Source organism: Sceloporus occidentalis, unplaced genomic scaffold (genome assembly GCF_023333645.1).
Source record: "Sceloporus occidentalis isolate IW3139 unplaced genomic scaffold, rSceOcc1.0.p SCAF_1, whole genome shotgun sequence".
NCBI lineage: Eukaryota > Metazoa > Chordata > Lepidosauria > Squamata > Phrynosomatidae > Sceloporus > Sceloporus occidentalis.
The window spans coordinates 140,271,344-140,285,375 of NW_028316981.1; the positions used below are offsets into that span (position 1 = coordinate 140,271,344).

Here is a 14,032-nt window from a genome sequence, read left to right on the forward strand (position 1 = left end):
TGTAAGCTGCTGATCAGCTGCTTACATAACACAATAGACCATAGTCTGTGCAACATATGACTGGTCGGTTCTAATGACATAGCTAACATAGCATTTATTAATATGCTATCTTTTGTTTTGGTGCTTATAAATGAGAAAACTGGCTATAACTGGATGTTGTACACAATTCTATTCTGATTGTATATGTGTTTGGATGCCACTGAATATGTGTTCATAATAAGTGTACGATGAAATGCAAAGTATTATATAACGGGTTTTTAAGTTCTTGCTTCTCTTTATTCCCAATAGCAACAGAGAGAGATTTGCATATTCTCATTTCGTATGGGAATGGCTTCCTGAAATTATACAGCAGCATTCTGTTTTGTGTTTGTAGGCTATACTATTGTGACAAATTGATATTGCTAAGATTTTGAAGCAGAACTTTTTAAATGTACACTAACACTTCTGTTACCAGCACAATTACAAACACTATTTTGAAAAGTTATACTATGGAAAATAAGATAATTTACTTTTTACCTTTTTAAAAAACTTTTTTACCTGTTGCAGAGAAATCTGTATATTTGTTCTCTCTTTTTGTTTAGTCGATTTTGAAGGGGCAGATTGAAAGGTTGTTGCTTATACTTTCAAACTGAAGAGACTCCTTAGGCTATTTCTTTTCCATTTTATAGACAGAGCCATTTAAATTATGGATCTTTTATAGGCTCATTAGCCTACTTGGTCATGATACATTGATAGATTCTGGGCTGAATTCCATTACAGATGCTCGAGAAAATAAAATATGGTGTGGTGGTTTTTTTTCCATCTCAAATTGTTTTTCATAGTATAATCAGTTGTTATTTAATTCCAATACAAGACTGAGGAAGGAAGACAACATACTTGTAGTCTTCTTTCTACATGAGAGTCCAATAATCAGATGAAAATTTAGGTATTTTTAGCACATGGGTGCTTCCACGTTTTTGTTTTTGTTGTAAATCACCTTTTTTGTCTTCTCTCGGGCAAAAGTCGATGTGTTGCTTAAACAGAAACTCAAACACATGTGGTTATGCTTAAGCCTCAGTGAGCATTTTGTTCATGAGAATGAGTTTTGGCCTGATTGAATGGAGAACTGCGGTGGGATAGGTGCTGAATTCTTTCTCCGGCCACCATTTAACAGTTTAAAATTAGCCTTCCATGGACAGGAGGTTTCAGATCTGTCTTTGTGAAAGTGCTTTCTTATGAAGAAATGTGGATTCATGGCTGCAGTAGAAAAATAAATTGAAAAATATTAATCACTGGACTAGCTACTTTTTCCATTGTAAATCATACTTCCTAAAGTTGCTTAGTATTTTAAAAAGAAGTGGCTTTTGAAATGTAAAAACAAGCATTTGCTCACTTTGAATGTAACACCTATTCCCATCAAAAGGAGGAATATGATGCCTCCAAGGGGAGTGGTGGGAACATATTCTCTCTAATTGTATTTTGTTAATCTCAGGGGATGATCACAGTGACAGTATTTTTTCTACAGCTATTTTGAGTTACATGAATTATTGAATTATTACATGATTATTTTCAGATTACTGATGATACAATAAAATAAGCTGTTTTTGAAGGAGAGGTGAATTGAGTAGTGTTTCCCAAAGAGCAGAAAGGTGGGTGGGTGTGTAGGGACCACATAATTGAACATAAAGAAATGTCAATAAAGTTTGGCATTGGCCATAGAATGCTGTAGCAAGGCAGACATGTAAGACATGAGGCCTTTGACTACAGGGTCAGAAAACATAACTGATACTTTGGAAGAAAAGAATCACTCAGTAGTTTGGATAGAGGGTGACTCAGTCATAGCCACAGGCCAGGAAGGCTGTCTGCGCTGTGAGTATGCTTGATGGAATAAAGGCAGGTGTGAAAAAGGCCAGGTAGTACTACATTATTGTAGAACAAAGGTTCCTCTGAATGCTGAAGGGAGTGAAAATGATTTTGCAGTCTGTGTTGCAGTTTCCAGTACTTCAAATTGGGTATGCTGCAGAAAAGGTAGTGAGGTATGTATGATTAGTTCTTTCTTGGTAGCTAATGCAACACTCCAAGCTTTTTGAAAAATGCATCTAGGAATATAATGCTGACTCGATGGGAGCTCATCAAAATTAAAGGGGGGGGGGGTGGATTTGAATCTGTTAAACAATGACAGCAAGAAACTGTGGCTTTAAAAATGAATTATTTCTGTACACATTCAAAGATATAGCTGTGTTAGTCTATAGAATCAGTATATAGAGAGATCTTGTAGCACCTCTGAGAGTAACTGAAATAAAAAAGATGCCAGCATGAGCTTTCTTAGACTTCAGTCTACTTCCTCAGATGCAAAACCTCTGTACAAATTATTAAAGTCCTGAAGCTAATGAGCAAAAATAAAAATAAAAATGAAATCATACCTAGAGAAGAGGGTGTTAAAATTTCTTAGAGAAGATGCCTTCCTCAATTCAACCTGTATTTGGCAAATAATATCCAGGCAGTTTTGTGACTGCAAGTTATCAACAATCTGGTAATGGAAGTATGCCATACTTTCCCTCATTAACTCTGAAAGTATATGTGGAACTTTGTCTGTTTGGTCAAATGGATTTGCTGACTTACTTTTTTAACATTGCTTTCGGAAAACTTTTTCAGGATTTGTCCGTAGCAAATGCTTTAGTGTGGTTTGGCATACGTAAACATGAAAAACAAATATAAATAAGGGGGAAAGATTTCTATTAAGAAAACAAACATAGTATAATCAGAATTGTTATACCAATGTTAAAATATAATTGTGGAGAACATATCAATGAGAAATAATAAAAATGTGTAAAAAGACCCGTATGCAATAAATTGCCACACATATGTAGAGGGAAAGAGGAAAACAAATCTTGCAATATATTATATAGGATGGCAGGAGGATCAGAAAACGTAAACCAAGAAAAGATATACCTGATGGTGTAGAACTCAACTGAGTACAGTCCATAGTCTGCAGAAATCCATGGTTGATTCTATGGTACAAATTGTGAAATGTAGTCCTCAATCCACAAAGATATACAGGCTGAGATCCAAAGTGGCTCCAACCCACAAGACTCTCCTAGCCCAACGGTTAGAGGACTATGGAGAGGTGATACGAGCAGCAAAGAACTCGTTCTATGGTGCTCGTATCGCGTCCGCGGAGTCGCGGCCAGCAGAGTTGTTCAGGGTAGTCAGAGAGCTAACTCAGCTCCCTCCTGCCCTGAACCAGATCCTTGAACCTTCTAAGGCCTGCTGTGACCAATTTAACAACTTCTTCGCGGATAAAACTTCTCGGATAAGCGAAGGTCTTAACGCTGACATTCAGGCAGAACCTAGGGTAGAGGCATCCAGAGCCTCCGTGGACTTTGTTAAACTGGATCGGTTTGAGTTGGTAAGTACCGATGATGTGGACAAGATCCTCGGAAGTGTTCGGAAGACAACCTGCTCTCTCGATCCCTGTCCCTCGTGGCTAGCAGCCCAGGGGGGACCGGTTGTGACTCTATTGTTACACCGGATTATTAATACATCTTTGAGGGAAGGGCAATTTCCATCTCTTCTTAAATTGGCCATTGTAAAACCTTTATTAAAAAAGCCCTCCCTCGACCCCCTGGTACGTAATAATTATCGGCCAGTCTCACTGCTGCCATTCTTGGGGAAGGTGATCGAGAGGGCGGTTGCACTCCAGCTTCAGGCGGTCTTGGATGAAACGGATTATCTGGACCCATTTCAAACTGGCTTTCGGGCGGGTTACGGGGTTGAGACGGCCATGGTCGCCTTGGTCGATGATCTCCGTCTGGGCATCGACAGGGGAAGCGTGTCCCTGCTGGTGCTCTTGGACATCTCAGCGGCTTTCGATACCATAGACCATGGTATCCTTCTGGGGCGCCTGGCAGAGGTGGGTATCGGGGGCACTGCGCTCCAGTGGTTCCGGTCCTACCTCTCCGGGAGGTCCCAGATGGTGCAGCTGGGAGACGTGTGCTCCGATGAGAGGGCCCTTAAAACTGGGGTCCCTCAAGGAGCCATTCTGTCTCCCATGCTATTTAACATTTACATGAAACCGCTGGGAGAGATCATCCGGAGACATGGGGCGCGGGGTTATCAGTACGCTGATGACACCCAAATCATCTTCTCTATGTCTCCGACTGATGCAGTGACTGAGGATGGCGTCTCTCCTCTCGTGGCCTGTATGGAGTCAGTAATGGGCTGGATGAGGGAAAACCGACTCAAGCTGAATCCAGAGAAAACGGAGGTACTCGTGATAGGTTCCCCTGGTCCAGGAATGGCGGTGGTTCCACCTGTCCTGAACGGGGTCACGCTCCCTGTGAAGGACTCCGTGCGCAGTCTGGGGGTGCTTCTTGACTCGTTCCTTCACCTGACTGCTCAGGTGAATGCGACGGTCAAGAGCACCTGTCATCAGCTTTGGCTTATTCGCCAGCTGCGCCCATACCTGGCCCAGAGGGACCTTGAAACTGTAGTACATGCTCTGGTAACCTCGAGACTGGATTTCTGCAATGCACTCTACATGGGGCAACCCTTATACCAAACCCGGAAGCTACAAATGGTACAAAACATGGCAGCCAGGCTGGTCACTGGTACTTCCAGGGCCAGCTACATTACACCGGTGCTAAAAGATCTGCATTGGCTGCCGATCCGCTTCCGGGCGCAATATAAGGTGTTGGTGATGACCTATAAAGCCCTAAATGGCTTGGGCCCAGGATACCTGAAGGACCGCCTCTCCCCATATATTCCGTTCCGCACCCTCAGAACATTTGGGCAGCAACTACTTAGGGTTCCCGGGGCCAAGCTTGTCTCCACTACCAGGAAGACGTTTTCCATCGCCGCCCCGGCCCTTTGGAACACGCTGCCCATAGAGCTCCGCTCGGCCACCTCCCTGGCCCAATTCAAAAAGGATCTGAAGACCTTCCTTTTTGGCAACGCATTCCCCGACTAAGTTGTCCTACGGACCTCCTTCCTCCTCACTGGCAAGAGGACCGGCTAACTCGGGGCTTTTCTGTTTTTTATTGTAATGTTTTTAATGGTGTGTAATGTTTTTAAAATGCTGTAAACCGCCCTGATCTGAGGAAGGGCGGTATATAAATAAAATTATTATTATTATTATTATTATATACCAAAACTTCCTTGAATCCTCAAAGATTAGATAAGTACAACTGAGAACTTCAGAAGTCATTTCAGTAGGTCTTCATCAGATTAATTAAGTGGTCCCAAACAAGCATCCCAGTCACCAGTAGCCATGAAACAATTAAATGTGCTGGTTTATTATTGTTGTTGTTAACTGACATCATGTGGACTTTGACTTATGGCAACCCTATGAAGGAGAGATGTCCAAGTCACCCTATCATCAACAACACTGCTCAGGTCTTAGAGACTGAGGGCCATGGCTTCCTTGATTGAGTCTTATCTATATACAGTGACCTCATATCCATAGATTTTATATCAGTGGATTCAAGCATCCATGGTTTGAAAACATTTTTAAAATACAGTATATAAATTCCAAAAAGTAAACCTTGATTTTGCTATTTTATATAAGGGGCACTAACTCACTGCCACTGTATTTAATGGGACTTGAGCATTATTTTGATACCCATAGGGGATGTCCTGGAACGAAACCCCATCGGATACCAAGGGCCCACTGTATAATGCAGTCTTCCTCTTTTCCTATTGCCTTCTGTCTTACCAAGTATTATTGTCTTTTCTAAGGATATGTCCAAAGTATGACAGCCTCAGTTTAGTCATCTTGGCTTCTAAGGAGAGTTCACACTTGGTTTGCTCTAGGACCCATTATTGGTCTTGTTAGCAGCCCACAATACCCAGCACCTCATTTCAAATGAGTTGATTTTCTTCCTATCAGCTTTCTCAATGTCCAGCTGTAACTACCATGCATAGAAACAGTAAATGCGATGGCATGAAAATCCTAACTTTAGTATTCAGTTATAGATCTTTACACTTCAGAATCTTGTCTAGTTCCTTCACAGCTGCCCTTCCAAGTCCTAGTCTTCTTATTTCTTTATTGCAGTCTCTATTCTGATTAATGGTTGAGCCAAGGTATGGAGAATTTTGAACTATTTCAGTGTCTTCTCATTTGCTTTAAAGTAATAGTGTCACTATATTCTGCTCTGGTCAGGCGCCACCTGGAATATTGTGTCCAGTTCTGGGCGCCACAATTCAAAAAGGACATTGAGAAACTGGAGCGTGTCCAAAGGAGGGCGACTAAAATGGTGAAGGGTCTGCAAACCATGCCCTATGAGGAATGCCTTAGGGAGCTGGGGATGTTTAGCCTGGAGAAAAGAAGGTTAAGAGGTGATATGATAGCTCTGTTTAAATATTTGAAGGGATGTCATATTGAGGAGGGAGCAAGCTTGTTTTCTGCTGCTCCAGAGACTAGGACCCGGAGCAATGGATGCATTCTGCAGGAAAAGAGATTCCATCTCAACATTAGGAGGAATTTCCTGACAGTAAGGGCTGTTTGACAGTGGAACACACTCCTTCCTCGGAGTGTAGTGGAGTCTCCCTCCTTGGAGATCTTCAAACGGAGGCTGGATGGCCATCTGTCGGGGATGCTTTGATTTGGATTTCCTGCATGGCAGGGGGTTGGACTGGATGGCCCTTGTGGTCTCTTCCAACTCTATGATTGATTCTATGATTCTATGAAATCATTTGTGGTCATTATTTTTATTTTCTTAATGTTCAGCTGTAAACCCATCTTTTAACTTTCTTCCTTGGCTTTCTTCAGTAATTCTTCCAGTTCTTTGCTATTTTCTGCTTAATAAGGAGCCATGTGCATATTTAAAATGGTTACTATTCCTTCTGCCGGTTCTCACACCTCCTTCTTCCAAGTCTAATCCTGCTTTATATATGATACATTCAGTATACAGGTTAAACAAATAGGGTGATAAAATGCAGCCTTGCCTGACCCCTTCCCAACTGAAAACCATTCTGCTTCCCCATACTTTGTCCTGATAGTAAACATCAGAACAGTCAAATATTGTGGCACACCCATTTCTTTAAAAGCAATTCATAGTTTTTCTTGATCTGTGCACTCAAAGCACTCTATAAAGCACAGGCAAAATTTCTTCTGAAATTCTTTGATGTACACCACTATCCAACACATGTTTGCAACATGAACCCTAGTGCTTTTCCTTTCCTGAACACAGCTTGGACACCTGATATTTCTCATTCTATACAGGGAGCCCTAGCTTATCTGATATGATAGGGACCAGAGTACTGTCAGAAAGCGAAACTAGTTAAAAAGTGAAACCTTACGAAAATTCAATCAGTTGTCCTCCTATTTCTTGATACTAGGCCAAATTTCCCTACAGTCTTTGATGAGACAATCCAAAAGGAAATGTGCTAGTAAGACTTTCCAACTTCATCATCAGAATCAACAAGTACTGTGGTCTCTCCGCATTTGCTGGGGATAGAGGTAAAGGACCCCTGTGAATGTGGAAAGCCTGCAAATAAAAGAAAGTTATTTGTTTTACCTCAGAGAATACCTCTATGGCATCAGTGTCCAAACTCTGGCCCTCCAGGTGTTTTGGACTTCAGCTCCCAGAAGCCTCAGCCACCTTGCCCAATGGTCTGGGATGCTGAGAGCTGAAGTCCAAAACACCTAGAGAGCCAGAGTTTGGGCATCACTGCTCTATGGGAATCTCCAGGTCCTCCAGTGCAACTGTATGGTCAACCTTTGCCAGAAGTTGATCATAGAATCATGCTGGAGGACCTATAAATGCCCAGAGAAGTATTTTCTCTAGGAATGTCTAGGTTCCCCAGCACAACTCTCTGGTCAGCTTCTGGCAGAGTTGCATTGGAGGACTTAGAGAGAGAACATTATCCAAACCACAAATAATCAAATCTGCAAAAGTCAAAGCCACAAATGTGGAAGGCCAACTGTATTTCAAATGGAGATGCCAGTCTCTAGTAATTCACCTAGAAGTCACATATTCATACACAGAGACTTTCCAAAGCAGCACATGGAACATGTTACTTCAGAAAGAATTTGTTTTTGTTTTGTTTTTCTTGCTTTGAGTTTGCTTAATAACGTTGGGCTTTTTCCTCTCCTATACAATACAAGTTTCGTTTCCCCTGCTTTCTGTTATATATGTATTACAACCTGTCATACAGGGTTGGTTTTACACATTTGCATCATTTATCTTTAGAATTTTATGTTCTTTCTAATTATATTCTTATATTGACATGATAGTTCTGACTACAAACACACACACACACACACTTACTTTCTAAATGAATGACATTTCACTTATTTATATTTGCTTTGTGCCTTTTCTATTACTGGTGGTTCTCATTTTTCTGTGGCTTCTGTTTCTTAATTGGGTTGGTGGTGGTGATAAACATCTAAATGCGCACCCAATGAGAATTCACATTTTCTTATTATTAAAGCTATAGATCTAGTTCAGAAATAAAGCTGCTGCTCCAGAAAACTATGGTTTGAGTTAAACTGTCCCCATCAGTGTCCTCTTTCCTTTCTTGTTCTGTAGAATCCGCTTCTCATTACATCTGTCTGCAAGCCAGTTTTACAAGTCACAGTTTGATCTCAACTTGTGAATCAGGTTTGAAGACAATGCTTAAATCACAATGTAATGTAAAACTGATTTAACAACACGCAGGTCATGCACAAGAGCAAGAGAATGAGGACAATGGGGAGGAAATTGGGGGAAGGAAGCATTCATTGCTACCTTTCATCTATGTGTGGAAATATGCCAGTGCTTATTCCTTCACATAAATTGTAGACAGATAACCATTTTGTTCATGTGACTGGCTTCAAGGTCCTTTCATAAAAATGTATTTTTTTAAAAAATTCTTGTTAATTTGGAAATACTTATTTATCCTTTTCCGCATCTGATTCTTATTTGTGTTTGAAAATTTATTTCAGTTTGACCACTTTATTTTTAGTATCTTAGCACCATAGCCTCATATTATAAAAGTGATTTATAGCTCCTTTAATAAGAAGCCACCATGTTTAATCCATAGATAGACTGAGAAAAGATCTACCTTTTATAGGCTCATTTGTGAATTTTCTTTTTTTTTACACTTCATTTAATTAATCTTGTCGTCATTTCCTTTTACTTTTCCTTAAAGAATTGAAGGACCTTTTTTGAAAGCAAACAATTAAATCAACACATAATTGTATTTTTTGCCAAGTCTTAATTGATTTCTCTCGTTCCATATAGGCTAAAGAAGATGTCTATATTTTCAATAAATATTTGCCTTTGCTGGCATCTAGCTGTTAGTCAGCTTTTGTGTCATATTTATATCTTAAACCTCTGTGCATTGTAAAATTGAAGGGCTTAGTTTTCCATTACATTGCTTTTGCACACAGTGATTTGAACATTACTGAACATTCTTGATCCTAACTCCCCATGCCCTAATCAACATTTTGCTCTCCAATCCATCAGGAATTACCGTGCACCAACTAAGTTAGCTTCTGCCAGCCAGCAGTAATCCTATAAGAAATTGTGGTTTAATGGAGGTTCGAGCGTTAGCCACGAGGGGGAAGAGAACTTAAGTATTATTAAGGTTAGTCATTCAGTTTTGTAACTGGGCTGGCAGACGTCACTCTCAGTATCTCAGATGTCAAAATGCTCTCATATAGAGTTTCTTACACATTGTCATAGCAAACCTCCCAAGGTCAAAGAACAAATAGTTTCAACTGCAGTGAGTGTACCAAGGGCACATTAACAGGCAGAGCTCATTCACAGCCTGTGTGAAAAATGGAATAAGTCAAGGTGGAAAGGAGGGAGCACAGTATGTTTTGTGATGCTCAAAAGCACAGTGAGAAAGCACAGTCACTGGAAAAACCTATCTTTTTCAAATGCCAAAATCCAAAATACACAGGACGGTGATCAGCTTTATTAAGCCAAACAAACAAACAAAAAATATGTTATGCTGGCTTTCAAAACTCACTGACTTCTTTATTGGGCAAATATGTTAAAAATCATACAGGAGAAGAAAGGTGAAAGTGTTGGCATCGCTACAGGCATGCATCTTGTTTTATTTGAAACAATGATGTTATTCAGCATTCTGTCCTAAATTTCAACTGTGTGGTTTCTTGCCATGTGTGATACAGGCAGAACAACCACCAACAAACAGATAATTACAGATATATTGGACTATATGCTGGCTGGGTATGGTGGCAGTCTGACACATAATTGGGGAAGAGTAACAGAACATCATTCTTCTGTAATTTGTATCCTTGCCTTAAAAATGAAAAGCTTTGAATGACTGTAGTCCAGACCAAATTTTTGGTTCCTGCTTCTAGAACTTGTTCTCAAAAATATTATAATTATAAACAGGGCAGCAGTGAAATCAGACTGAATAAAACCAGAGCAGTGATGCAATTACTATCACTAGTAGATGGCATTATTAATACAACAATCTATATAATCCACCATCTTTGTTTCCAAGAATTTAAAATGTAGCAGTACATTGCTGATACATTTCAGTTAGTTGATCATCCAAGATTGTCACATGATTTTTTTTATCAACTTGTAATTAAATAATGTTTGTTCCTGTTAATTTGTATCTTTTTTTAATGATGGTGGTTACATAAAATACTGAAATACGCTGACAATAAAATACAGCAAAATAAGCAGTTAAAATTTAGCAGTATCAAGATCATATAATAATAATAATATGCTTTATTTTTATACCGCTTTTCCGAAGTGATCAGAGCGGTTCACAGAATCATTTAAAACTTACACATCATAAAAACAACCTCACAAAAACCAATAAAAATCGAACAACATGCAATAAAGACAAGCAAGATGATGGTCGGGAGGAGGGCTTTACTTCTTAGCAGGCAGAGGCTGCTATAAAGTGATTTATAGCCCCTTTAATAAGAAGCCACCATGTTTAATCCATAGATAGACTGAGAAAAGATCTGCTTTTTATAGGCTCATTTGTGAATTTCAAGATCAAAGATCAAATTAAAAACAAAAAATAAATCAGTCATGAAATAAAATTGGCATTTAAAAAAAATAGTGGCCAGCTAAAGTTGATAAGAGAGCAAGGTTGTCAGGTTGTTCTAAAGCTGCATTGTCACTTCCATGCAGGCCCTTCCCTACTACCTGGCTGCTAGATGTTTACTAAAAGTGGACCAGAGCTTCTGATGCTGCTCTTAATTTGCATGCAGGTTCAAATAAGGGTAACTAATAAGCTCTACAAGAGTTCTGACTACCCTGGCAAATTCTCCCCATTGCTTTGTAAAATTTGCAAAATTTCCAAAATCAGAATAGCTATCAAGCTGCTATGCAAACTTCCATGTAAATCTCTTCCATTACCATGCTTTGGATTGTCATGTGCCCCTCTGAAACATAAAAATGTCAGTCACAGAGCTTCTTGGCTGCTGTGGAGGGATATCTAGGAAATACTGAATGCTTTGATGCAGAAAGGTCATCCTCTGAAGAACACATTATGGATCAGATTTAAAAGCCCATCTAGTCCAGCATTGTCCCTCCACAGTGGCCAACTAGACATATATGGTATGCTCACAATTGGATCTTGAGAGCATTGGCAACTTCTGTGTGCCCTAGCAACTCGTATTCAAAGCTATATGACTTCTAATTCTGGCAATAAACCATAGCCATCCTGACTAATAACTGTAGATAGTTCTATTTTCCATCAGTTTGTCTCCTAGTTGCTCCATTGTTTATTGAAGTAAATTAGCGAAAGGAAATTGTGTTGTGTTATGCTGTGCTGTATTGTATCACAGGGATAGGTAGGGTTGGGGCCACAAAGCATCATGGTCCTATCAACATTGGAAATACTTCAGAATCTTACCTGAGAAGGGCTAGAGCTGAAATGAGTTCATTTGTCCTTCGACAAGATATTTTCCATCTAAATCAATATGTGTCATCCGATCAAGTGGCGCTTGCAGTCCTGAACTGTTCTTTCTGTAATCTGGTCACTGTGTCTTTAGCTTGTGTTTTTCACATGCCTAACACTTGAGTTTCAGAAACTGCTATACCCAGTGACTTTTTTCTTTCGCACTATAATTGTACTGAAATGGCCAAAGAAGTTTTGGCCTTGGAATGCATTTGCAAGTGAACCTGTGGCAGAATATCCTGCCATGTATACTTCCATTGCAAGCTAAATATATGGAATTAGAGGGCAAAACACAAAACAAAATGATACTTTCCTCCAGGACTACATTTCAAATTATTTGGGTCCCTCTCTTCACTGTTTATCCACAGAAATATTACAGCATGGATGATCCTCTTTTGGTATACATCTTATCACTTGAGAATTAGAGGGCAAAAAGTATCACTTTGTATTTCCATACACTCCTCTTACTATGGCCTACCAAAAATAAATAATGCTAAAAATGTGTTAACATTCTACTTTTTTTTTTCCAAACCAGGATAGGATTTATAACTGTTGAGCAGAATGATGGCAGGAATATATGGTACAGATCTATGTATATATAAGAGGAGTAGAAAGCCTGTGGTCCTTCTGACACAGTTCCCATTAACTAGCCAGTACTGCCAGTGATTAATGGTAATGCTGAAATCCAACTTCTGGAAGCCTACAGGTTGTCTTCCCTTGGTATACATCATGTTTTATAGTAATGCTCTACAGATGGAATAGAAAGTGGCAGAATAGATTGTACAACTTCAAATTATAGGTAGGATTTTAGATGCAATGAATCAGCCATTTCCATTGTGATGAATAACCCTTGTACTTAAAAATGAAAACTGCATAATTTTATTTATTTATTCCATCTCTGAGATATTAATAGACAAAGTATATCTGGCTACGTTGTGTAGATTAAAATACAGTAAAATACATGAACAATTAAAAACCAGCATAGATAAAAATCCAACAAGCCTATAATAGCATAATGAAATAAGATACATCATAGATTACAACAGCCAACTACCAAGACTTAAAAAGAGATATTTAAAAGGCTGAAAGGACAAATGGGTCTTGCATTGGTGCCAGAAAGGCAATAATATATGCACCATGCACTTGCCTAGGAAAAGCTTCCAATGCCCTAGCTCTAGCCTGTCTGTGTGATTTTCTACACATGTGTAATAGAGGAAGTTTTTTTAAAAGTTTTTAAAAGTGTCACTCCTCTGCAGCCACATTTGACTGGATCCTGCAGTAGCCATAGTCTGTAGAATCCCATACATCCCGTTTTCTCCTCAAACTTCCTTCCCAAGAGGCACCTCAACTGAATTTGGACTCTTCTTTAAACCATTAAACAAAAGGGCACATATGTTTTGCTCTCCCTACCTCTTATAATCCTTGTTGCCCTTCTCTGAACCTGCTGTGACCTATCTATATCCTTCTTAAAATGAGGTGCTCAGAATGAAGACAGTAGTCCAAATAAAGCCTGACCAGTGTAGAATATAGTGGGACTATTACTTTCCCTTGACTTGCAAACTATGCTTCTATTAATGTTTCCTACAAAGATTGGTTACAACATCTATTGTTGTAATTATAGCTGAAGACTAGTACCCCATGAAAAGATGGAAAGTATTTTGGCTACTTGTGACTGCTAATGTACTCCATGCCCTCTTTTTAGATATATTTGTTTTAAAGATATTTGAAAGATATTTTAAAAGATATGCTGTATTTGTTTTAAAGATAGGTTTTGCCAAGTGTTGAGAGGTAACTGCTTAGCCTTGTTCTAAGCCATGGCTTATTTTACTGATGGTTGTTTTAGCCATGGATTGCACCATAGACAATTGAGCAAGACCTTTTTTCTATATTTCTGGCCTGTTTCTTTCATTCCCCTTTTGAAAGGTCTTATTTTAGATTGGGCAGCAAGCCAGGAGCAAGCCACAACCCTGAGTTTGGATGCAATGACAAGTTTTCAACAAGTGAAAGGTCACAAGCCAATAATAAACCCTAGTTTCCAAATTTGCTTTGCAGTTGTGGGGACAGATTCAGACAAAGCAACAGCCCAGAATTCAATAAAGCACAACCCAGCTTTTTATTCTGTACAAACCTGGCCTATGTATTGATTGTCAGCTTTTTTCCAACCCAAATGCAGTGT

General features: G+C 39.4%; 1 protein-coding gene across 3 annotated transcripts in view; it reads left to right on the forward strand.

Annotated features, from left to right (window-relative positions):
- The window catches only part of RPTOR (regulatory associated protein of MTOR complex 1), a 539,367-nt gene that overhangs the window by 320,083 nt on the left and 205,252 nt on the right, over positions 1 to 14,032 (forward strand). The window lies entirely within an intron of this gene.